The following is a 23260-nucleotide window of genomic DNA, read 5'->3' on the forward strand; positions in this document are numbered from 1 at the left end:
CACACTGTGGAATATGTAACACAAATGAAAATAAAAAGTGCTTTCTCAAAAAATTTAGAAATAATACTCTTTCAAAATTCAAGAAGTTTCCCTCTCTACGTTTGATTTGCACCCAATTTCTTGGGTACATTAAATGACTCTTCAACATCTAAATTTGTATTCTTTTGATCACAGTGTTTCATTCATAACAAAGATCTTCCTCTGAAAATATGTACTCAGTTGACTCTAAATTATCATGTCATATATTAAAATTTATACCTGGTTACATATTTACATATGAACTTAAAAATAATTTCAGCTTCTTACGGCCAATAGCTAAACATGTTTGATAAACTATTATTTTAATATACTCCCTGTTTTTACACAATTTTATTGCAATTGTGTTCTCTGCTACTTTCATATTTATGGTATTTTGTTCACAATTGCATTAAATACTACTCTAGTGGCTTCTAAAGTCAAATAGGCCTTTTCAATTTTCTAACTTGGAATCAAAGGGTAAATTTTTACTAGATAAATATAATAAATTGTTTTTTGTTTGTACAAGGTGTTTTCCTTTAAGTTAGCAGGTCTTTATTGAGCATTTTAAAAGCCTCTGTTAATTAAAAACAGATTAATTTGTCTAATTTCAAGTGTATGCTATAGAAATTAAAATTATCAAGAAAGTCAAATATTGCATACTTCAAAAGGTAACCAAAGAAATGTACTGCACTGGCACAGAATATACCTGCAGAAAGAGGGCCATCTGCCATCGGCTCTGCCAGAGAGGTCTGTCTACTTCAAAGACAATACTCTTTTCACAGTCTGTTACTTTCCATAGCCCCTAATCAAATACCATATCATTAATGCCATTTTCCCTCAAACAAAGGGCATAAATCAAGAAATCAGTAAATACAGTTTTATGTCCATATCTACCATATATACTTAAAATGTATATACTTAAACCTTATAAAAGCTAATCCCCAGAATAGCCAAAAATATGTTCACTAAACCTTAAAATTATTAGAATGAACTATAAAAACAAAGAAGAAAAACATAGAAATATGTAGAAAATAAAGGAAGACTTTAAACAGAAACCATCAAACAGATAACAGGAATAAAACCAATACATCTGTCATATTAGTACATAAAATAGGATAAATTTGCCTCAAAAGAAAAATTTCTCCAAAGAGATCATAAAGCAAAACCCAACTATACCTGCATAAAACTACCTAAAAGCTATGTGAGTTGGATGATGTCAAAAATAAAAGTACGGGAAATGGTACACCAGAAGGAGGTAAATGGTGACAAATAGAAAACAAACAAAAAACAAAATAAAAATAAACAGCTGTATTAATGTATTAATAATAATACAAGGCACGGTTATAGTCAAGGTAAAAACCAGTCATGAGATAAAGAGGAAAATTTCTTAAAGAAAACCATCACAAGTGGATGCCTAACCAAATCACCCTGAGATCAAATGCTAAACGTGAACAGTAGAGGCAATGTTAGCATTTGTGGGGGTGGATCCAGGATGTCTCCTGGGGCTGCTGGTTGTGAGATCACGAGTGTGTAGTTCCTTGTTGTCCCTTTCTAGGAAATCTGTAGACATCCCATACCCAAGGCTCTTGCTGGAACATTTCAGTTCCCTTATATTTTCTGGCTGCTGCAGTGAAAGTGTTAGAAGAAATCACTTCACAATGCCTTGGTTTCAGGCTCTTGCTGTGAGGACCTGTGACATCTGAGATGGCCTGGAAATTACTAACAAACAGCAACTGGCCTTCCTTGAGCAGAATATTTTGGACTTTCTTCCTTATGATTTTCCTATATTAGTTCCTTTCTTTCTCTACATTCTTTTTGAATGAATTGCTGTGTTAAATTCTGGTTTCTCCTCTATGACATTGAAAGCTATATCCTCTAATTTTGTTCTATTATTGATTACTAGAGGATTTTAACATACTTAAAAATACATACTTAAAAGTCCAAAGGTTAACAATATTTCTACACTCTCCTTAAAAATTATAAAATGCTGAACATAATCCTTTTTCCTTTTATATATTTATAAAAGCTCAAAATTTTAGTTCTTTCTCTTTAAACCTAAACATTCCATTTTTCTAAGCAGTCAATTATTTGCATTTGGATTTCCTTAGTTATACTGGTTCATTTTTCAGGATTATTTCTTGTGTCATATCTCTTCCTTTAGGAATCTTTCCTTCCCCTCCTCTCCAAACCCCCTCCCATCCTTCTTCTTCTTCTTCTTCTCATACTTCCTTTAGAACTTCAATGATGGATTATTGGCACTAAAATCAATTTTTTCCACTCAAATGTTAGCTGTGGATACATTTGTGGGTTTTCAAAATTCTCTGTGGCATTCTGGCCTCTATTGTTGTAAGATGTCTGCCATCAATTTATTTTCTTTGTAGTTAATCTATGTTCTCTTTATGGATACTTTTAAGATGTGTGTTTTACCTTTATTGTTCTCTGAGGCATACCCAGGAGATACTGTAGGTTCAGTTCCAAACCACCTAAATAAGGTGAGTATCACAATAAAGTGAGTAACACAAATTTTCTGCTTTCCCAGGATATATAAAAGTTATGTTTATACTATAGTATAGTCTAAGTGTGTCATAGCATTATGTCTAAAAATATATATACATGCTTTCATTTAAAACTACTTTATTGCCAAAAAATGCTGAAACATTTAAAATAGTAACATTAAAGCTTACTGATCACAGATCACCATAATAAATATAATAATAATGAAAAAATTTGAAATAATGCAAGAAATACCAAAATGATGTGACATAGAGACATGAAGTGAGAAATGCTCTTGGAAAAATGGTACTTGACACAGGTTTGTCACAAAACTTCAATTTGTATTAAAAAAAATAAAAAGCAATATCTGCAAAGCACAACAAGCATAGAGCAATAAAATCAGGCATGCCTATAGTTTCACTATTATATGCCTAGTTGTGACTTCTTTTTGTTTTATCCTGTTTTCATTTCATCATACTTCCAGAATCTAAGGTTATCAAGACTGGGATTGCAGGCTATTGTGCTTAGCATCAGATTATTACAAACAAAGCAATAAAAGAACTTTGCTCTGAACAGACTCAAATATTCATGACAAATCACATGGGAGGTCATCACCAAAACCTCCCACAAGAAGATGAAGAATTTGACTCAATAGTATGTGGAACTTCAATTGATATTTTGTTCCTGATTGTTCAACAGCCTTGTGAAAGTCCCTTAGTAATTCTGATAAGTTTTCTATAGATTCTGTGAGTTATCTTTTTATACAATGACATCATTTTCACAATTCTGAGTAGAAGTGGGAATAGTGGTCATTGTTGTTTCATTCCAAATTTCATATAAAAAATTTTAATATATCACCATTAAATACAACGTTTGCCATGGACTTTTTTTTTTAAGCTCTTTATTGGAATATAATTGCTTTACACTCTTGTACCAGCTTTTGAGGTACACCAAAGTGAATCAGCTGTATTTACACATATATCCCCATATCCCCTCCCTCCCATGACCCCCTCCCACCCTCCCTGTCCTGGCCTTCTAAGACATCACCCATCATAGAGTTGATCTCCCTTTGTTATACAGCAACGTCCTACTAGCTATCTATTTTACAGTTGGTAGTGTATATATGTCTATGCTACTCTCTCACTTCATCCCAGCTTCCCCTTCGCCCCCCGCCCCCCCCAACCCCGTGTCCTCCAGTCCATTCTTTGCATCTGCATCCTTATTCTTGCCCTGTCGCTGGGTTCATCAGTACCATTTTTCTTTTTTCAGATTCCGTATATATGAGTTAGCATACAGTGTTTGATTCTCTCTTTCTGGCTTACTTTGCTTTGTATGACAGACTCTAGGTCTATCCACCTCATTACATATAGCTCAATTTCATTCCTTTTTATGGCTGAGTAATATTCCATTGTATATATATGCCACATCTTCTTTATCCATTCATCTGTTGATAGGCATTTAGGTTGTTTCCATGTCCTGGCTATTGTAAATAGTGCTGCAATGAACAGAATGTTGTGGTACATGTATCTTTTTGAATTATGGTTTTCTCAGGGTATGTGCCCAATGCTGGGATTTCTGGGTCATATGGTACTTCTATTTTTAGTCTTTTAAGGGAGCTCAAGACTATTATCCATAGTGCCTGTATCAATTTACATTCCCACCAACAGTGCAGGAGGGTTTCCTTTTCTCCACAACCTCTCCAGCACTTACTGTTTCTAGATATTTTGATGATGGCCATTTTGACCGATGTGAGGTAGTACCTCATTGTGGTTTTAATTTGCATTTCTCTAATGATTAGTGATGTTGAGCATCTTTTCATGGGTTTGTTGGCAATGTGTATGTCTTCCTTGGAGAAATGTCTATTTAGGTCTTCTGCAAATTTTTGAATTGGGTTTGTTTTTTTGATATTGAGCTGCATGAGCTGCTTGTATATTTTGGAGATTAATCCTTTGTCAGTTGCTTCATTGGCAAATATTTTCTCCCATTCTGAGGGTTGTCTTTTCATCATGTTTGTGGTTTCCTTTGCTGTGCAAAAGCTTTTAAGTTTCATTAGGTACCATTTGTTTATTTTTTATTTCATTGCCATTATTCTGGGAGGTGGGTCAAAAAGGATCTTACTATGGTTTATGCCACAGAGTGTTCTGCCTATGTTTTCCTCTGAGAATTTTATAGTGTCTGGTCTTACATTTAGGTCTTTAATCCATTTTGAGTTTATTTTTGCGTATGGTATTCAGAAGTGTCCTAATTTCATTCTTTTACATGTAGCTGTCCCAGTTTCCCAGTACCACTTATGGAAGAGGCTGTCTTTTCTCCATTGTATATTCTTGCCTCCTTTGTCATAAATTAGGTGACCATATGTGTGTGGGTTTATCTCTGGGCTTTCTATCCTGTACCATTGATCAATATTTCTCCATCTGCTTATATCATCTTTGATTTGTTTCATCAGTGTTTTATACTCTTCTGTGTATAAGTCTTTCATCTCCTTAAGTAGGTTTATGCCTAGGTATTTTATTCTTTTTGTTGCAATGGTAAATGGGATTATTTCCTTAATTTCTCTTTCTGGTTTTTCATTGTTAAGGTGTAGGAATGCAAGATATTTCTGTGCATTAATTTTGTATCCTATAACCTTACCAAATTCACTGATGAGTTCAAGTAATTTTCTGGTGGCATCTTCAGGATTTTCTATATATAGTATCATATCATCTGCAAACAGTGAGGATTTTACTTCTTTTCCAATTTGTATTTCTTTTATTTCTTTTTCTTCTCTGATTGCTGTGGCTAGGACCTCCAAAACTATGTTGAATAAGAGTGGTAAGAGTGGACATCTTTGTCTTGTTCCTGATCTTAGTGGAAATGCTTTCAGTTTTTCACCATTGAGAATAATGTCTGCTGTAGATTTGTAATATATGGCCTTTATTATGTTGAGGTAGGTCCCCTCATGCCCATTTTCTGGAGAGTTTTAATCATAAATGAGTATTAAATTTTGTCAAAAGCTTTTTCTGCATCTGAGATGATCATATGGTTTTTATTCCTTAATTTGTTAATATAGTGTATCACATGGATTTATTTGCATATATTGAAGAATCTTTGCATTCCAGGGAGAAATCCCACTTGATCATGGTGTATGATCCTTTTAATGTGCGGTTGCATTCTGTTTGCTAGTATATGTTGAGGATTTTTGCATCTATAGTCATCAGTGATATTGGTATATAATGTTCCTTTTTTGTGATATCTTTGTCTGGTTTTGGTATCAAGGTGATAGTGGTCTCATAGAATGAATTTGAGAGTGTTCCTCCCTCTGAAATTTTTTGGAAGACTTTGAGAAGGATAGGTGTTAGTATTTTCTAAATGTTTGATAGAATTCACCTGTGAAGCCATCTGGTCCTGGACTTTGGTTTGTAGGAAGATTTTTTATTACAGTTTCAATTTCATTACTTGTGAAAGGTCTGTTTATATTTTCTAATTCTTCCTGTTTCAGTCTTGGAAAATTGTACCTTTCCAAGAATTTGTCTCTTTCTTCAAGGTTGCCCATTTTATTGGCATATACTTGTTTTTAGTAGTCTCTTACAATCCTTTGTATTTCTGTGGTGTCAGTTGTGATTTCTCCTTTTTCATTTCTCATTTTATTGATCTGGGTCCTCTCCCTTTTTTTCTTGATGAGTCTGGCTAAAGATTTATCAATTTTGTTTATCTTCCCAAAGAACCAACTTTTAGTTGTATTCACCTTTGCTATTGTTTTCTTCATTTCTATTTCATTTATTCTTCATCTGATCTTTACAATTTCTTTTCTCCTACTGACTTTGGGTTTTCTTTGTTCTTCTTTCTCTATTGTTTCAGGTGTAAAGTTAGATTGTTTATTTGAGATTTTTCTTGAGGTGAGGTTGAATTGCTATAAACTTCCCTCTTAGAACTGCTTTTGCTGCATCCCATAGGTTTTGGGTCATCTTGTTTTCATTGTCATTTGTTTCTATGTATTTTTTAATTTCTTCTTTGATTTCTTCAGTGACCTCTTGGTTATTTAGTAGTGTACAGTTTAGCCTCCCTGTATGTGTGTTTTTTAGTTTTTTTCCTGTTATTGATTTCTAATCTCATAACATTGTGGTCAGAGAAGATGCTTGATACAATTTCAATTTTCTTAAATTTTCCAAGGCTTGATTTGTGACCCAAAATGTGATCTGTCCTGGAGAATGTTTGTGTGCACTTGAGAAGAAAGTGTATTCTGCCACTTTTGGGTGGAAAGTCCTATAAATATCAATTAAATTTATTTGGTCTATTGCATACTTTAAAGCTTGTATTTCCTTATTTATTTTCACTTTGGAGAATCTGTCCATTAGTGTAAGAGGGTGTTAAAGTCCTCTACTATTATTGTGTTACTGTCAATTTCCGCTTTTATTGCTGTTAGCATTTGCCTTATATATTGAGGTGCTCCTATGTTGGGTGCATAAATATTTATGTAGTTGTTGTATCTTCTTCTTGGATTGACACCTCGATCATTATGTAGTGTCCTTCCTTATCTCTTGTAACAGTCTTTATTTTAAAGTCTATTTTATCTGATATGAATATTGCTACTCCAGCTTTCTTTTGATTTCCACTTGCATGGAATATCTTTTTCCATCCCTTCACTTTCAGTCTGTATGTGTCCCTAGGTCTGAAGTGGGTCTCTAGTAGACAACATATATGTGTGTCTTGTTTTTGTATCCTTTCAGCCAGTCTGTGTCTTTTGGTTGGAGCATTTTTGAATGTCTCAACCTATTTTTATATCTTTTAACACATCTTCCTATTCTTATATTTTTACCTAATTTAATTCTTCTAGATTATCTTTTTTATTGTGTTGATTATTGAATATATTTTGATTATTATTTTTCACATACTATACATTTTAAAATGTTATCTTTTTTATTGGTACTTGTTATGTTAGCCTATTCTTATTTCACATCTGCTTCTTTATGTTTCATATTTTTTCATTTGCATTAGACTTCTTTATAAGTTTAGTAATTTAATTTATAGGCTCATTTGAGCAGAGATCTTCAACCTATGAGCTCTGTGTGTGTGGTGTGTGATATGATTTGTGGGTGTGTGTGTGTGTGTGTGTGTAGAGTGTATGTGGTGTGTGTGTATATGTGTATGTGATGTGAGTATACGTCTGTATATGACTGAGAGTGTGGCTTGAGTGTTTATGGTGTGTGTGTGTGTTTATGTATTGCTGGTTTTTTTGGTTGTTGCCCCAAGGTTTCCAGCCCTCTCAGTCCAGAATCAGGTTCTATAGTGATTCAGAGCTCATGCCCCCTGGGGACATTGGGGACATGGCAGACCAGCTACTCACATCTGTTGTTCCATACAAGCTGTAGGCTCAGATGGCATCAGTAACTGGTCCTTTTCATCTTGTCCCAGGAGTGAAAAGTCCCATCCCATGCTCTGGTTTCAAGTGCTGATCTTTGTCTTATAAAAACCATTCCCCTGTTCCCTGCATGAGTTGACCTGTTGACCAGAAGCTGGCAGGCATTAGCTCCATTACTTTAAGCTCACTCTCTGCTTTTTATCCCCATTCTTTTCCATGGTATTGCAAATTTTGTTTAAGAGTTTATTTATTTCTCTTTGTTTTCTCTTATATATTTTATCCATTAGTGGCATATTGGGAGCCAAGGAGTTGCATCTATGTGTTAATCTATTGTATCTTTTTTCCCTTGGAATTTCCTCTAAACTGTCTAAAAAAATACATCATTATAGTTATAACCTTGCTTAAAATCTCTCAGTGAGTCTGTGTTGTTTTGAATATAAAGATTACATTCAATATAATGTTATAAAAGGGTTTTATGGTTTTATTTTTCAAGAATCTCCTCTAAACTTTTTGTGTCTCATGCTTTAGAAAGCTATTTAAAACAATTAAATCTTTTGAGTATATATAACACATGGCTAGACATAGGAAAATATCTAGAACAATTTCTGGTACATAGTGATCAGTCAATATATGTTAGTGGCTGTTGCTGTTTTCACACCTAGCCAAATTGTATACTCCATCATTTAATCCTAAAGACCTCTCTATTAGCTATAAATCATTATTTTCATTTTGTACCTGATGAAATTGAACTGCCATTTGAAGGGTTTAAATAAATTGCCAATATCCAGAGATAGTATAAGAAAGTTAAGATTTGAATTCGTGTCACTCCTTTTCTTTTTTTCCCACAAAGTACTAGGATATTCTTCTAAATCTGTAAGCAATGATGGTCATAGTATAAATAGATTTCAGCCCCATTTTCAGATACTGGTAGAAAAGTCTCAGTGTTAAATGTTCTTACTTAAGTGCTAGCATTCTTTTCACCTGTCCTCCTGGCAGACATGACTACTCAATCATTGCATTCTTCTCCTTTGAGTTGAAGCTTTAAACAACCACAATGAATCAATCAGATTTTATAAAAGGGATGAAAGAAATTTTCTATCTCTGTCCCAAATATACTACCAAGGACTGACTTCTTTGAAGAAAACAAATGACTTCTTTTCAAGAATTTCTCGCTTTCAGAAAGTTTAAACCTACAGCCTACTTTTAAAAGAACAAACCCTGGAATAATAGATTTTACCAATCAAATTAAAAGTTATACAGTTCAATCATAAATTCTTACTTTGAAAAAATGTCATGTCTAATTTACTGTGTAAAGTTGCCAATTATTTTAAACGTATTTGAAGTGAGTTAATTGGTTCCATTGTCTCCTAAATAATTGTTGAGTGGGAAGCATTGCTTAAGAACAAAAAGTATCCAGATTACTTGGTAATAATGCATCATGAGAAATCAGCACAACCAAAGAACATGTGCAGGTCAGGAGGATCTTTTAGAAAATCAGAATTTTAAGGAAGAGGACACTGCAGAAGGGCAAAACTTTTTTGTTTTTGTGATCACATCAGAAATGTGACCCAGCAGCATGGTATAAATCTCAGCAACAGCTGGCTTACCCAGCTACTCTTAGGACTTTCACCCCTAACTTACATGTGTCCCTTGAATTCATTGAATTACACTTCCTACTAACACAGCTTTATACATTTTGTCTACTTCTAACCCAATATATTCTTTTCTTATAAGTGCTTGCCACTCAGTAGTGATAGAGAGAAATCAGGGAAACATAGAGTATAAAATATGGTTATTACCATCTGAAGCTAAGAAAGTATTCATGCTGTAAATATAAAATAATGTTATTTACAGAAAAGCCAGAAAGTACTCCAGAAGTTAAAAAGAGAAACAGATGCCACTGGCATTAGGAGAGAGTGTTCATGGAGCAGAAAGAATTTGAGGGAGGTGGATAAATTGAGAGATTGGGATTGATATACACACACTGCTATGCATAAAATAGATAACTAATAAGAACCTATGGTATAGCACAAGGAACTCTACTGAATACTCTGTAGTGACCTATATGGGAAAAGAATCTAAAAAAGAGTGGATATATGTATATGTATAACTGAATCACTTTGCTGCACACCTGAAACTAATACAACATTGTAAATCAACTATATGCCAATAAAATTAATTGTAAAAGAAAAAAGAAGAAATCAATAGCAATGAATAAAAATTTTTTTAAAAATATAAGGAATCTGAACTCAGTAACATTGTCTCACTATTATTTTTGTCAGGTCACTAGAGGTGGTCCATGAAGGAGAAGGTCACAGCTCACATCTCTGTACCTCACCTAATACAAAGTAGGTATTATCAGTAAAACTTGGTCATATCTGGAGCACCATTGATGGCTAGACAAGGAGACCAAATGGACACACAAGTGTGGCAGGAGAAGAAACCCAATGTCCATGGACAGATGGAGGAAGACCTCTCATGGCCTTCTAAGCCCTGGCTTGAATTTGTTTTGCTGAGTGTTTCCAGGAGAATCAGTACAAAGGAAATAAGGATATTGATCATTCAGTGGAAAGAAAGGGAGACAGGGAGATGGAATGTCGCTGGAGACAGGTCGCTACACTTTTACTGCCATCCAGAGATTCTTTGTTGACTCTGAACATTACATTTTCACTCTTAATGACTCACATTTTCTTCATGAATTATGGCTCAGGAAGGACTACAGCTTCAAAAAATTCTGGGAATACAGCTGTACAATGCAGATCTTATTATCTGCTTCCGATCTTTCAGTGATTCTTTCTTGTCCACACTTCTTAAAATGTCATCAGAAATTTGCAGAATCTGGCCCCACCTCTCTTTCGGGTCCCTCTGTCTGTCATTGTTCCAATAAATCCCATGCATAGCTTCCAACTGCTCTGGACACACTAGTTTCCCTGTGTTCTGTTTTGCTTGCTCACTTGATTGATTTTTTATGTCCATTTTCCTGAAACGCCACTCCTTACCACCTGGGGTCTCCCACTGCATCTTCATGACTAAGCATCTCCTCTTACCTGAGATGCCTTCTCCAGCCCCTTCAATCAGAGTAAGTGGCTACTTCTTCTGGGGACACTCAGGACTCTGCGGAGAGCTGGGCTTCACCCCTCAGCACATCGTCTGTTCCTGATACCCCAGTTGACTTTGTTCTCACCTCCCATCTCCTCAGCAAATACCATGGGCCAAGCCTATGGGAGTCACCCATTAAATGCACTAAATGAATCAATAAAGGAAGAGATGGACACTTAAATGATATCATGGATCACTTCTAAAATCGTACATTATTTGTGGTCTATCAAAATATCTCTTTCACATCTCTTCTATAACAGTGAAATAAGGTAGATTCCCTGCTCAGCACACCTTTGATCTAGCTTTTAATTTGCATCAAAGGCCCTGAGGAGTGCTCTAAATCCTCCATTCAGAATAGCCAAGTCTTTGTCATTCAGTAATAACTCTTTGATGGTCCTGAAAGTCAGCCTTTAAAACACAACCTGAGCTGGACCTTTACAAGAACACTGTAAAAGCTAAATTTTTTAAAGTGATATAAACCTTAAAATAGATTTGATTTTCTTTTTTTGGAAGACGGTGATATGCACAACAGAATCACATTACAAACAGCATGAACAAATCAGGAGTCAGTGAACTGAAGACATGAAAAATTTGATTAGCCATTTCAACCCAAAATGTCCAAAATGAAATATTATGATATGAAATATTATTTCACTATGTTTGAATATGCTTGAACTTTTTAAAGAAATAACAGTCCTTTGCAGTTTTAGAGAGAATGACTTAAAATAGAATTGTGCAGTGCCATAGTTCTGATTTTGTTATGCTAATAATGAAAATAATAAACCCCCAAATCACAAGTTAGAGAAAAAAAAATTCAGTTCACATTATTACTGTTTTACTTCTTCAAAATATGTTCTCTCAGTTTTGTAAGTCAGAGGTTCAGGAGGACTTGACTGGGCTCTGCTCTCAGTGTCATGAGCTAGAATCAAGGTTTTTTTTTTTATTATTTTTTATTGGCTGTGTTGGGTCTTCATTGCTGTGTGCAGGCTTTCTCTAGTTGCGATGTGGGGGTGCTAACTTTTCATGGTGCGCAGGCCTCTCATTGTGCTGGCTTGTCTTGTTGTGGAGCACCGGCTCTAGGCACACGAGCTTCAGTAGTTGTGGCACACAGGCTCAGTAGTTGTGGATCGCGAGCTCTAGAGCTCAGCCTCAGTAGCTGTGGCGCCTGGGCTTTGTTGCTCCATGGCATGTTGGATCTTCCTGGACCAGGACTCCAACCCGTGTCCCCTGCATTGGCAGGTGGATTCTTAACCACTGTGCCACCAGGGAAGCCCCTAGAATCAAGGTTTTGATGGGTGGGTGCTTACAGGGAGATTCTGGGGAACCATAGGCTTCTAGGCTTATTCAGATTGTTAACAGAACTGGGTTCCTTGTGGTTGTAGGTCTGAGTTCCCCAGCACCTTGCTGGTTGTCAGCTGGCAATCAGACTGCTCTTAGAGTCACTCATATTCCTTCTCATGGGGTTTCCTTCATGTTCAAGGCCAGGGATTGTGAGTCATATCTTTCCAGTTCTTTGAATCTCTAACTTCTCCTTTTGCCTCCTTCTGCTGTGACCAGTTGGAAGAAGTTCTCTGCTTCTAGGGGCTCATGTGATTCAAGCAGGACCACCCAGATAAGCTCCCTATTTTAAGGGTAATTGTACCACACAACAGCATGATCACAGGGCTGCTATCCCATCATGCTCACAGTTTCCAGGGCTTAACATGGAACCTGAGGCCTTTTGCAGACTTCTGCCTACATGTTTAAGTCTCGGGATTAGACCCACAGCAGATCACAGAATGCCAGAATTGAAGGGAAACTTGGAAAATAGTAGCTTCACTTTTCAACTAAAGCATAAATCCTGCACATGTAGCAAAGAGCCTTCATTTAAATATCTAATGACAGAAGACACTTTTTCTCATTTTTTTGGACTCATTTGATGATTAAAAAGCAAGAATTCCTGTGATGACATTTGCTACCAATAATTTTTTAGGATTTATTTTTTATTGACGTATAGTTGATTTAATAATGTTTAATTTTTAAATTTAATCCAATTTTCTTTCTGATATAGAGCAGTTTTTTAAGTTTTCAGTGTTTCAATACCCCTGTGATTTTGTTTATAGACAGTTCACTGTGTTGTTTCAACCTAAAAATACTCAATATCTCTTGCAAAATACAGGCTGACAAGGAATACAATCCTGTATGTGTGGCCTCATTTTATGTAATGTATAGACATCTGTCCAGGTGGTTTTCTCTGCTACTAAGATATTTTTCTTTTTAAGATTGTACTTACTTCAATTTCAGACTTACGTGTTTTCATGAGGAACTTACTTTTCTAAATAGGCTTCTAGAAATTTGAAAAGTCCACTAAGAGTGAAATAAGAAAAAGTATAATTTCTTTTAAAATGGCTTCCTGTGATTGAGTACCACCTTATTATATCATTATTTGAAGAATCATTAACTATTCCAGACAGCATTCAAAGTTCCACAAGGATCCCCTATATTTCAGGCTGTCTTGACACCCTTAAAAGGATACATATATAAGGAAGCAAGCAGAAAGAAAGATGCTGCTTGAGAGAAGGCTGTGAGTCCACATGTGCATGTATGGTTTAAACATCAGCTTACCCAACCATCCAGGAGGCCCTTTGTGGTGATCCCGTGGTGAGCAAAGTGGATTTCTGTGGGCTTGCTGATTTCCCAAAGCAAGAGACAATAACAAAAAGAAAAGGACTGACTACTACTGAAGGACTAATAATCCAGGAAGCTTAAAAGCCTTGAGCACATTTTACCTTTGTTCCTTTGTTCATTCTGGTCATGAGAAAATCTTAAAGTTCATCAGAAATAGTTTTGTCAGGTAAATTATGAGTTGAAATGCCACAGGACAAAATCAGCTTTCTGCTGAAGCCGTGTTCCCCAGCCTGGCAGCTTGCTGGTCTGTGTTGTTGTTTTGGTTACTCACTCAAATACTAGATTACAGTCCTTTTCATAAAAGTTTACTTTTTATAAAATAATGATGATATAGCATCATCATCTGGGGTATTATGACAAATAATTAGTGCCCTATGAACAGCACAATCTTTTTTGGTGAAATCTTTGCAGCACTTAAATAATATTCACCTGAAACGTCCAAACCTGCTTCTAAAATAAATAGCTTTTTCTCTTCATGGAGTTTTTTTGTGATGGAACTGCCTCTGCACAAATGTACTATCTTATATTATGTGAATATGTTAAATCTATTGTAATCTATAATACTTCTAATTCTGGGTTTAATGGGTTATCAAGAAACCTATGTGGGAGACAAAAAGGTATAATTTATTGTCATGTAGGTGAACTTCCTAGAAAGTATAAAAGTTTATGACTCTGGTGATTGGGTATTATACCCTCTCCCAAATCAAGTTGCTCTGAATTCTGCTGTTTTAAACAAATGTCAGCTGATAGGCCATTGATTTTCAACACTGAAGCTGGGAATGAATTAAAACCAATGGAGGGCCCTTGCCATGACAAAATCCTCCTGTCTCATCTGGGTTCTTTAAGTGAATGAAAATTCACTGCACTTAAAGTATTAGGCTGAAAAATATGAAGGGAGTCAATCCTGAACCTTGTCTCGTCCCAGCTGTGAGTGGTATTTATTCACAGTTACATTGACAAACTGAAAAATAAGCCCCAGCCCTTCCATCATATCATGAGATGAATTTTCAGTGAGTTTCACTTTTGTTTCATGCTCCTTTGCGCTATACACTTCACTACTGGATTGGTGGAGCTTGATGTAGTTTTTAAAATAGAAACCTCTCAACCAGCAAGGAAGAGAGACAGACTGCCCAAGGATTGGTCCCTGGGCTTCCTTTTCCACCAACACTGCCACACAGACACCAGGGAGAAAAAGGACAAGATCATTATTAACATGACCACAAAGTACTTTATATGTTAGTAGAAAGGCATCAGCGACTCATTTTGGAAAAGGGATTTGTTTTGTTTTGTTTTCTGTTCTTTTTCAGAGCTTTATTTGAGTATAATTGCTTCACAATGATGTGTTGGTTTCTGCTGTACAATAAAGTGAATCAGCTATATGTATACATATATCCCCATGTCCCCTCCCTCTTAAGCCTTCCTCCCACCCTCCCTATCCCACCCCTCTAGGTCATCACCATGCATCGAGTTGATCTTCCTGTGCTATGCAGCAGCTTCCCACTAGCCATCCATTTTACATTTGGTAGTGTATATGTCAATGCTACACTGTCACTTCGTCCCAATTTCCCCTTCCCTCCCTGTGTCCTCAAGTCCGTTCTCTATGTCTGCATCTTTATTCTTGCCCTGCCACTAGGTTCATCAGTACTGTTTTTTTTAGATTCCATATATATGCATTAGCATACGGCACTTATTTTTCTCTTTCTGGCTTACTTCACTCTGTGTGACAAGACTCTATGTCCATCCACCTCACTACAAATAACTCAATTTCATTCCTTTTTATGGCTGAGTAATATTCCATTGTATATATGTGCCACATTTTCTTTCTCCATTCATCTATTGATGGACATTTAGGTTGCTTCTATGTCCTAGCTATTGTAAATAGTGCTGCAGTGAACATTTTGGTGCATATATCTTTTTGAATTATGGTTTTCTCAGGGTATATGCCAAGTAGTGGGATTGCTGGGTCATATGGTAGTTCTATTTTTAGTTATTAAGGACCCTCCATACTGTTTTCCATAGTCTAAATATCAATTTTCACTCCAACCAACAGTGCACAAAGTTTCCCCTTTCTCCACACCCACTCCAGCATTTATTGTTTTTGGATTTTATGATGATGGTCATTCTGATGGTGTGAGGTGATACCTCATTGTGGTTTTGATTTGCATTTCTCTAATGATTAGTGACGTGAGCATATATTCATATGTTTGCTGGCCATCTGTGTGTCTTCTTTGGAAAAATGTCTGTTTAGGTCTTCTGCCCATTTTTGGATTACGTTGTTTGTTTCTTTGATATTGAGCTGCATAAGCTGCTTGTATATTTTGGAGATTAATCCTTTCTCAGTTGCTTCATTGGCAAATATTTTCTCCCCTTCTGAGGGTTATCTTTGTGTCTTGCTTATGGTTTCCTTTGCTGTGCAAAACTTTTAAGTTTTATTAGGTACCATTTGTTTATTTTTGTTTTTATTTCCATTACTCTAGGAGGTGGGTCAAAAAGGGTTTTGCTGTGATTTATGTCATACAGTGTTCTGCCTATGTTTTCCTCTGAGAATTTTATAGTGTCTGGCCTTACATTTAGGTCTTTAATCCATTTTGAGTTTATTTTTGTGTATAGTGTTCGGAAGTTTTCTAATTTCATCCTTTTACATGTAGTTGGCCAATTTTTTCAGCATCACTTATTGAAGAGTCTGTCTTTTCTCCATAGTATATTCTTGCCTCCTTTGTCAAAGATAAGGTGCCTATATGTGCATGGGTTTATCTCTGGGCTTTCTATCCTGTTCTATTGATCTATATTTCTATTTTTGTGCCAGTACCATACTGTCTTGATTACTGTAGCTTTCTAGTATAGGCTGAAGTCAGGGAGCCAGATTCCTCCAGCTCTGTTTTTCTTTCTCAAGATTGTTTTGGCTATTCGGGGCCTTTTGTGTTTCCATACAAATTGTAAAATTTCTTGTTCTAGTTCTGTGAAAAATGCCATTGGTAATTTGATAGGGATTGCATTGAATCTGTAAATTGCTTTGGATAGGATAGTCATTTTCACAATATTGATTCTTACAATCCAAGAATATGGTATGTCTCTCCATCAGTTTGTATCATCTTTGGTTTCTTTCATCAGTCTCTTATACTGTTTTGCAGACAGGTCTTTTACCTCCTTAGGTAGGTTTGTTCCTAAGTCTTTAATTATTTTTGTTGCAATAGTAAATGAGATTGTTTCATTAATTTCTCTTTCTGATTTTTCACTATTAGTGTATAGGAATGCAAGTGATTTCTGTGCATTAATTTTGTATTGTGCTACTTTACTAAATTCATTGATTAGATCTAGTAGTTTTCTGATGGCATCTTTAGGATTTTCTATGCGTAGTATCATGTCATCTGCAAATAGTGACAGTTTTACTTCTTCTCTTCCAATTTGGATTCCTTTTATTTCTTTTCTTCTCTGATTGCCATGGCTAAAACTTCCAAAACTATGTTGAATAATAGTGGTGACAGTGGGCACCCTCATCTTGTTTCTATTCTTACAGGAAATGCTTTGTTTTCCACCATTGAGAATGATGTTTGCTGTGGGATTGTCATATATGGCTTTTATTTTGTTGAGGTAGGTTCATTCTATGCCCACTTTCTGGAGAGTTTTTATCATAAATGGGTGTTGAATTTTGTCAGAAGCTTTTCCTGCATCTATTGAGATTATCATATGGTTTTTATCCTTCAACTTGTTAATATGGTGTATCACATGGGTTTGTTTACATACATTGAAGAATCCTTGCATTCCAGGGATAAACCCCACTTGATCATGGCCTATGATCTTTTTAATGTGTTGTTGGATTCAGTTTGCTAGTATTTTGTTAAGGATTTTTTGCATCCAAATTCATCAGTGATATTGGTCTATAATTTTCTTTTTTTGTAGTATCTTTGTCTGGTTTTGGTATCAGGGTGATGGTGGCTTCATAGAACGAATTTGGGGGTGTTCCTTCAATAGAAAGATTTTTGATCCTCTTCCTTAGTTCTTCCTTCATTGGGGTTCAGCTTTAGTTTTATCCCCACCTCTGCGTGTGGTCCACCCACAGGAGTCTGGTCCTGAGGCTGCCCTGGAGCTCTTGGGTCTGCCTCAGTGAGCACAGGGCACAGAGGTGGTATGACTGCTTGGATCACAGGCGCCCCAGGAGTGCCAAATGTGCACGGAAGCTGGCAGCCACGGGTGCAAGAGCTGCAGCCCTAGTAAGGACATTTCCTGGCACCCAGTGTAAGTCACGTGAAGGCCAGCCCTGAGGCGGATTTTTCTATTGCTCAGCAACCAGCGTGTGAGAGCCAGCCCTGAGAGGGCTTATTTTATTGTTCATCAGCAGGTGCCAGCGTGTGCAGAAAGAGAGGCTACAATAGTGTCTCCTCCCCCTTCGTGTGACTCAGCAGTGGTGCCCTGCTTCTATGGCAGTCCGGTCTTCCTCTGTAGACATTCCCTGCTGTGGATTTCCTCCCTCCAGTCCCCTCAGTCTGCCTCCCTGCAGCCAACAGCTGTTCCTAGCCATGGCCTATTCTCCAGTCCCCACACACCAACTCCCAGCCCACTTGCACACCTGTGAACACACATCTCAGTTTGGGGCACATAGGGCCATGGCACAGACTGTCTGTTTCTTTCTCACTCTATCCCATCTGCCACAGATTGGCCGCTTCACCCTCTTCCAACAGCCTCAAATGCTTCTCTTCTGTCCCAATTGACTTCCCCATCAGAGAGCAGGTTTCTTCATCAAATAGGGGGTTTCCCCAAGTTCTGGAATTTCTATCCTGCTTCAGCTACCCGACCCCAGGGTGCAACTCCCTTCCTGTTTCCTCTCCTCTGCCTTTTCCCTTCTTTTTTTTTGTCCTAACCAGTTATGCAGAGATCTTTATAGTCCTTTCCATTGTCCACAGTCTTCTGTTAGTGTTCATTGGGTTTTCTGTGAGAATTGTTGCATCTATAGATGTATTCCTAATGCATCCATGGAAAGAGATGAACTCCACATCCTTCTACTCTGCCACCATCTTAAATCCCTGGAAAAGGGATGTTTAATTTAGGTAGTGGGCATATGCTAATATCTTCTCTGCTAATTCCCTTACTGGGAGACTGGATATTGGCCTTGCAAGGACTTAGGAAAGGGCCACCTCTCACCTGGAGGCAATGTATGAAAACTTGGGGCAGAATGTCTAAGTGGACACAAAAATACCTGCTGTCTTGAGGAGCTGTGACAAAATATCATAGACTGATGACTTAAATAACAAACTCTTTTTTATCACAGTTCCAAAGGCTGAGAAGTCCCAGATCAAGGCAGATCTGGTGTTTGGTGAGAAAGCCCACTTTCTTGTTCATAGACTGTCACTTTCTAATTGTGTCCTCACAAAGGGGGGAGAGAAACAAATACCATATGATATTATTTATATGTGGAATCTACAATATGACACAAATGAACCTATCTATGAAACAGAAACACACTCACAGACATAGAGAACAGACTTGTGGTTGCCAAGAGGGATGGGGTTAGGGGAGGGGTCCAGTGGGAGGTTGGGGTTAGCAGATATAAGCTATTATATATAGAATGGATAAGCAAGAAGGTCCTACTGTGTAGCACAGGGAACTATATTCAATATCCTATGATAAACCATAATGGAAAAGAATATAAAAAAGAATGTGTGTATATATATATATATATATATATATATATATATATATGTATAACTGAAACTCTTGGCTGTATAGCAGAAATTAACAAAACATATACTTAAAGAAAGGTACAGAGAGGGAACTCCTGTCCCTTCCCATTTTTTTAAGGCACTAATTACATTATGAGGGCCTCACCCTGATGATCTAATCCAACCCTATCTCCCAAAGAATATCATCGCATCAACATATGTATTTGGGGAGAGGGAGAAGCAAGCATTAGGTCCATAGCTCCTGCCAATATAAACCATAGAGAGATGAGCATCACAGCCTCTGAGTTTCGGCAGCAGTGTCTCCTGGGGGAAGTGGAGCATGTCCTATCATCGTGGATGGCCCCATGAGCCTAGGTAGTTCTATGCTCTTCCCTTCCTCAAAGTCATTCTGGGCTATAAGCTGAGGAAGAACTTTTCTCATGTAGGTTCCACATTCATAACTCAACACCCAAACATTTCAGCCACATCAGCTTCTATGGATGCTCTCCATACACACTGATTCCCCACACTGACTTTTCTCTGTAGCATAGAGGTTTAACAAGAATATGTGTCCTCACCACTATGTTTACCCCTTTTGTTATCTTCATAACGCAATTCACCCTCAAACCTGTGGGATCCCCTTGCTAAACTCTGGGTCGTTGGAGATGTGGGAGGAGAGGGTGGTCAGTCTTTATTGCTCAAGTTGGAGAAGCGAATAAATATAGATGAAAATTACTTTTTAAAAATGTCCTAGGAGGTAAATAAGAGTAACACATGCAAGACATAAATATACTGTGGTCAGTATATTTATCCACACTTTTTTCAATGTATCTACCAGGAGAGAATGCCCTTCAAGTGTCAGCTGCTCGTGGGCTAGTGGCCTACCTCCAAGACAGCATGGAGTTGTGTTTATTGTCATGGCGTGCACAGTACACAAGCATTTAGCACACACACTAAAATCACAGGTTCAGGTCCCAGGTTTTGCAAAATACTTCAAAGTCAATGTGTCTTTCAACTGAAAACAACTGACCGTGTCATTTGTTTCATTACTTCCTCTTGTCAGTGGGTCCTTTTCTAAATTCCAGGAAAGAGGCACTGGTGCTAGATAGATGATGAGAGAAGAGGAAAAGTAAACAGAGGAAATGCAATTTTTTCAGGGAAAATGGGTTTATTTTAAGGTAGGATAAAATCAGACAAAGAAAAGCAGCATTTCTAAAGTGAATGTCTATGACTTCCTTCCATGAGTGTTACAAATACACCCGAAATTATAACATGTCACGTTTTCAAGCACAGGCTGTTTCTGATCTTCTCAAAATAATGTGTGAAATATTTTGACCAGCATGTTTAATTCAAGCAGCCAAACCAGTCATGAGTATGGACAGTGCATCACTCACTGGTATCCATCATCATTGCTGACTTGGGAGGGTCAGTCTTGGGTGTGTTGGAACTGGGAGGGAAGAAGAGCAGGTATGACTTAGGAAGACTCATGCTTTCATTCACTCATTTGATAAATACTTCTGGGTTCCTTTCACCCACTCATAGGCTCTACCAATGTATGCCAAGTAGTAACAGAGAGACCTGGTTGGCACATAGGTGGTGCTCAGAAAATACTTGCTCCTAATGACAAATGGAAATTATAATGAAGTAGTCATAGTCAAGGCATACTAAAGAGTTAGACAGCCATAGAGGATCTGGTCTCAGACACTTCCCTGCACCAAGAGAACTTGAATTCCAAAGTGGAACAAAAGAGAAATGTCAACATTTGGAACACTGACACCAATGGCAGATGCTCCCAGAAAGATCCATCTGATGGAGCAGTTAGAACATTGCCACTCCTTTTTCCACAAGACTGTGGAATGGACATTGACAGTGAGGAATTGTAACAGGGAAGAGTTAAATCAGACACCATGTTCAATCTGTTTCTTTGACTTTAACATTTGCTTTTCATTGCTTTTGTTATTATAATCATACATGATGGCCTGCCCCAGGGAACCCTGCCCCTCTGCCTGAATGTTAAACTAAAGTGCCTCTGTACAGCTCACAGGGAGACAATCTGACCCTCCTCACCTGTAAATGGCTGCAGTAAAGAAGAAATTAGCACATCCCCTCACTGAGGCTGGAGATATTTTGCAAGAATGATAGCTCTTTTTACTTTACTTCCCCATCACCTCTCCCTCTTTATTCTGCCTTTTTAGTTTACTTCCTCACTACCTCTCCCTCTCTGATTCTATAAAAGAAACTGGCATCCAGACCCCAAGAAGATCATTTTTCAGAGACACTAGTGTGCCATCTTCTTGGTCTGCTGGCTTTCCAAATAAAGTTGTATTCCTTGCCTCAACACCTCGTCTCCGATTCATTGGCCTGTCCTGCAGCGAGCAGAGCAAGCTTAGACTCAGTAACATCATCTCATATAGATACATAATTAAAGAAACAGAAAAAAAATTTTTTCCTTGTGATGAGAACTCTTAGGATTTACTCTGTTAACAACTTTCACATATCACATAGAGCAGTGTTAATTATATTTATCACGTTGTACATTGCACCTGTAGTACTTATTTATCTTATAACTGGAAATTTGCACCTTTCGACTGCCTTCATCGATTTTCCCCTCCCCCAACCCCCATCTAAGGTGACCACAAATCTGATCTTTTTTTTAATTTGTTTGTTTTTGAAGTATAATTGACCTATAACATTATGTTAGTTCCTGTTGTACAATATAGTGGTTAAATATTTCTATACATTCCAAACTAATCACCACAACAAGTCAAGTCATGATATGTCACCAAAGATATTACACAGTTATTGACTGTATTCCCCACACTATACATTTCACACCCATGAATCATTTGTTCTGCAACTGGAAATTTGAACCCCTTAATCGCCCTCACCTATTCCTTTCCTTTTTAATTCCAAGTTGTAACACTTGCTTCTTTTATGATCAAAACTCATGGTGGTCCCCAAGTCATCTGGAGGTGGAGGCATTTTATTGGTGAGCATGTCAGGCACCATGGGTCTAGGTTTCTGGGACTGTCCTGGTCTTGGCAAGGAAAATCCTGAAGCCCTCCCTGGGATGTGGAAGTGCTGTTTTTTGGTAATGGGTGGTTGTGGATGTTGGGGGAAAGCTCAAAAGAGAAGGATTGGAAGTATCACTGTGTTTGGTGTCAAATGAAATGGTTGCAGCAAAGATTACGCCCCTGACCACTGGCTGATATCGCCACCATGGTTTGCAGTTCAGGACAGTAGATGGTGTATCACTGCTTTGACCTAAGTGTGCAGCCTCAGTGCTGTAATCCAGAGCACTATGGTTCCTCTGTTTTTCATGTGGATTCATTATTGTGCTTTGATAGTGCTAGTTTAATTTTTAACCTTATGAATAGTGTAAATGTGTTTGCTTCTTCTATTGAAGTCCCCCTAGTAGAATTTTATATTTTATTATTTATAATACAGTGACCTTCAACCTCTAATTGAATCCAGCCCTCTTTAACCTCAATGCCAACAGAAACAGCAAAAAAAAAAATGGATTAAAGCTAAAAATTTGTAAATAAGGGTGTAATAGGTATGCAAATCTGGTAAAAAATAAAATGAAAATGACACACATATTCTCTCATTTAAGAATAAACTCTCCCTACCTCCTGGGAAGGAATATAAAGGAGTCTCATGGGACTGAGCCCTTAACCTGTGGGAGCTGAAACTATCTCTGGGTTAACAGTGTCCGAACTGAACTGAATTGAATTGAAGTGAAGTGAAGTGAAGTGAAGTGAAGTGAAGTGAACTGAATTGAAGAACACCCAGCTGGTGTTAGAGAATTGCTTGGTGGTGTATAAAATACACATACACACACACACACACACACACACAATGAGAGGCTGAGCTATAGATAGAATTATTGACCTTAATACTCAACCTTCTTTATGACCATGCTCTTTCACATTTAAGTTTGCAATTCCTCCCATCAAAGATGGCATGCAGGGACTTCCCTGGTGGTGCA

The sequence above is a fragment of the Hippopotamus amphibius genome, chromosome 2 (assembly GCF_030028045.1).
Source record: "Hippopotamus amphibius kiboko isolate mHipAmp2 chromosome 2, mHipAmp2.hap2, whole genome shotgun sequence".
Lineage (NCBI taxonomy): Eukaryota > Metazoa > Chordata > Mammalia > Artiodactyla > Hippopotamidae > Hippopotamus > Hippopotamus amphibius.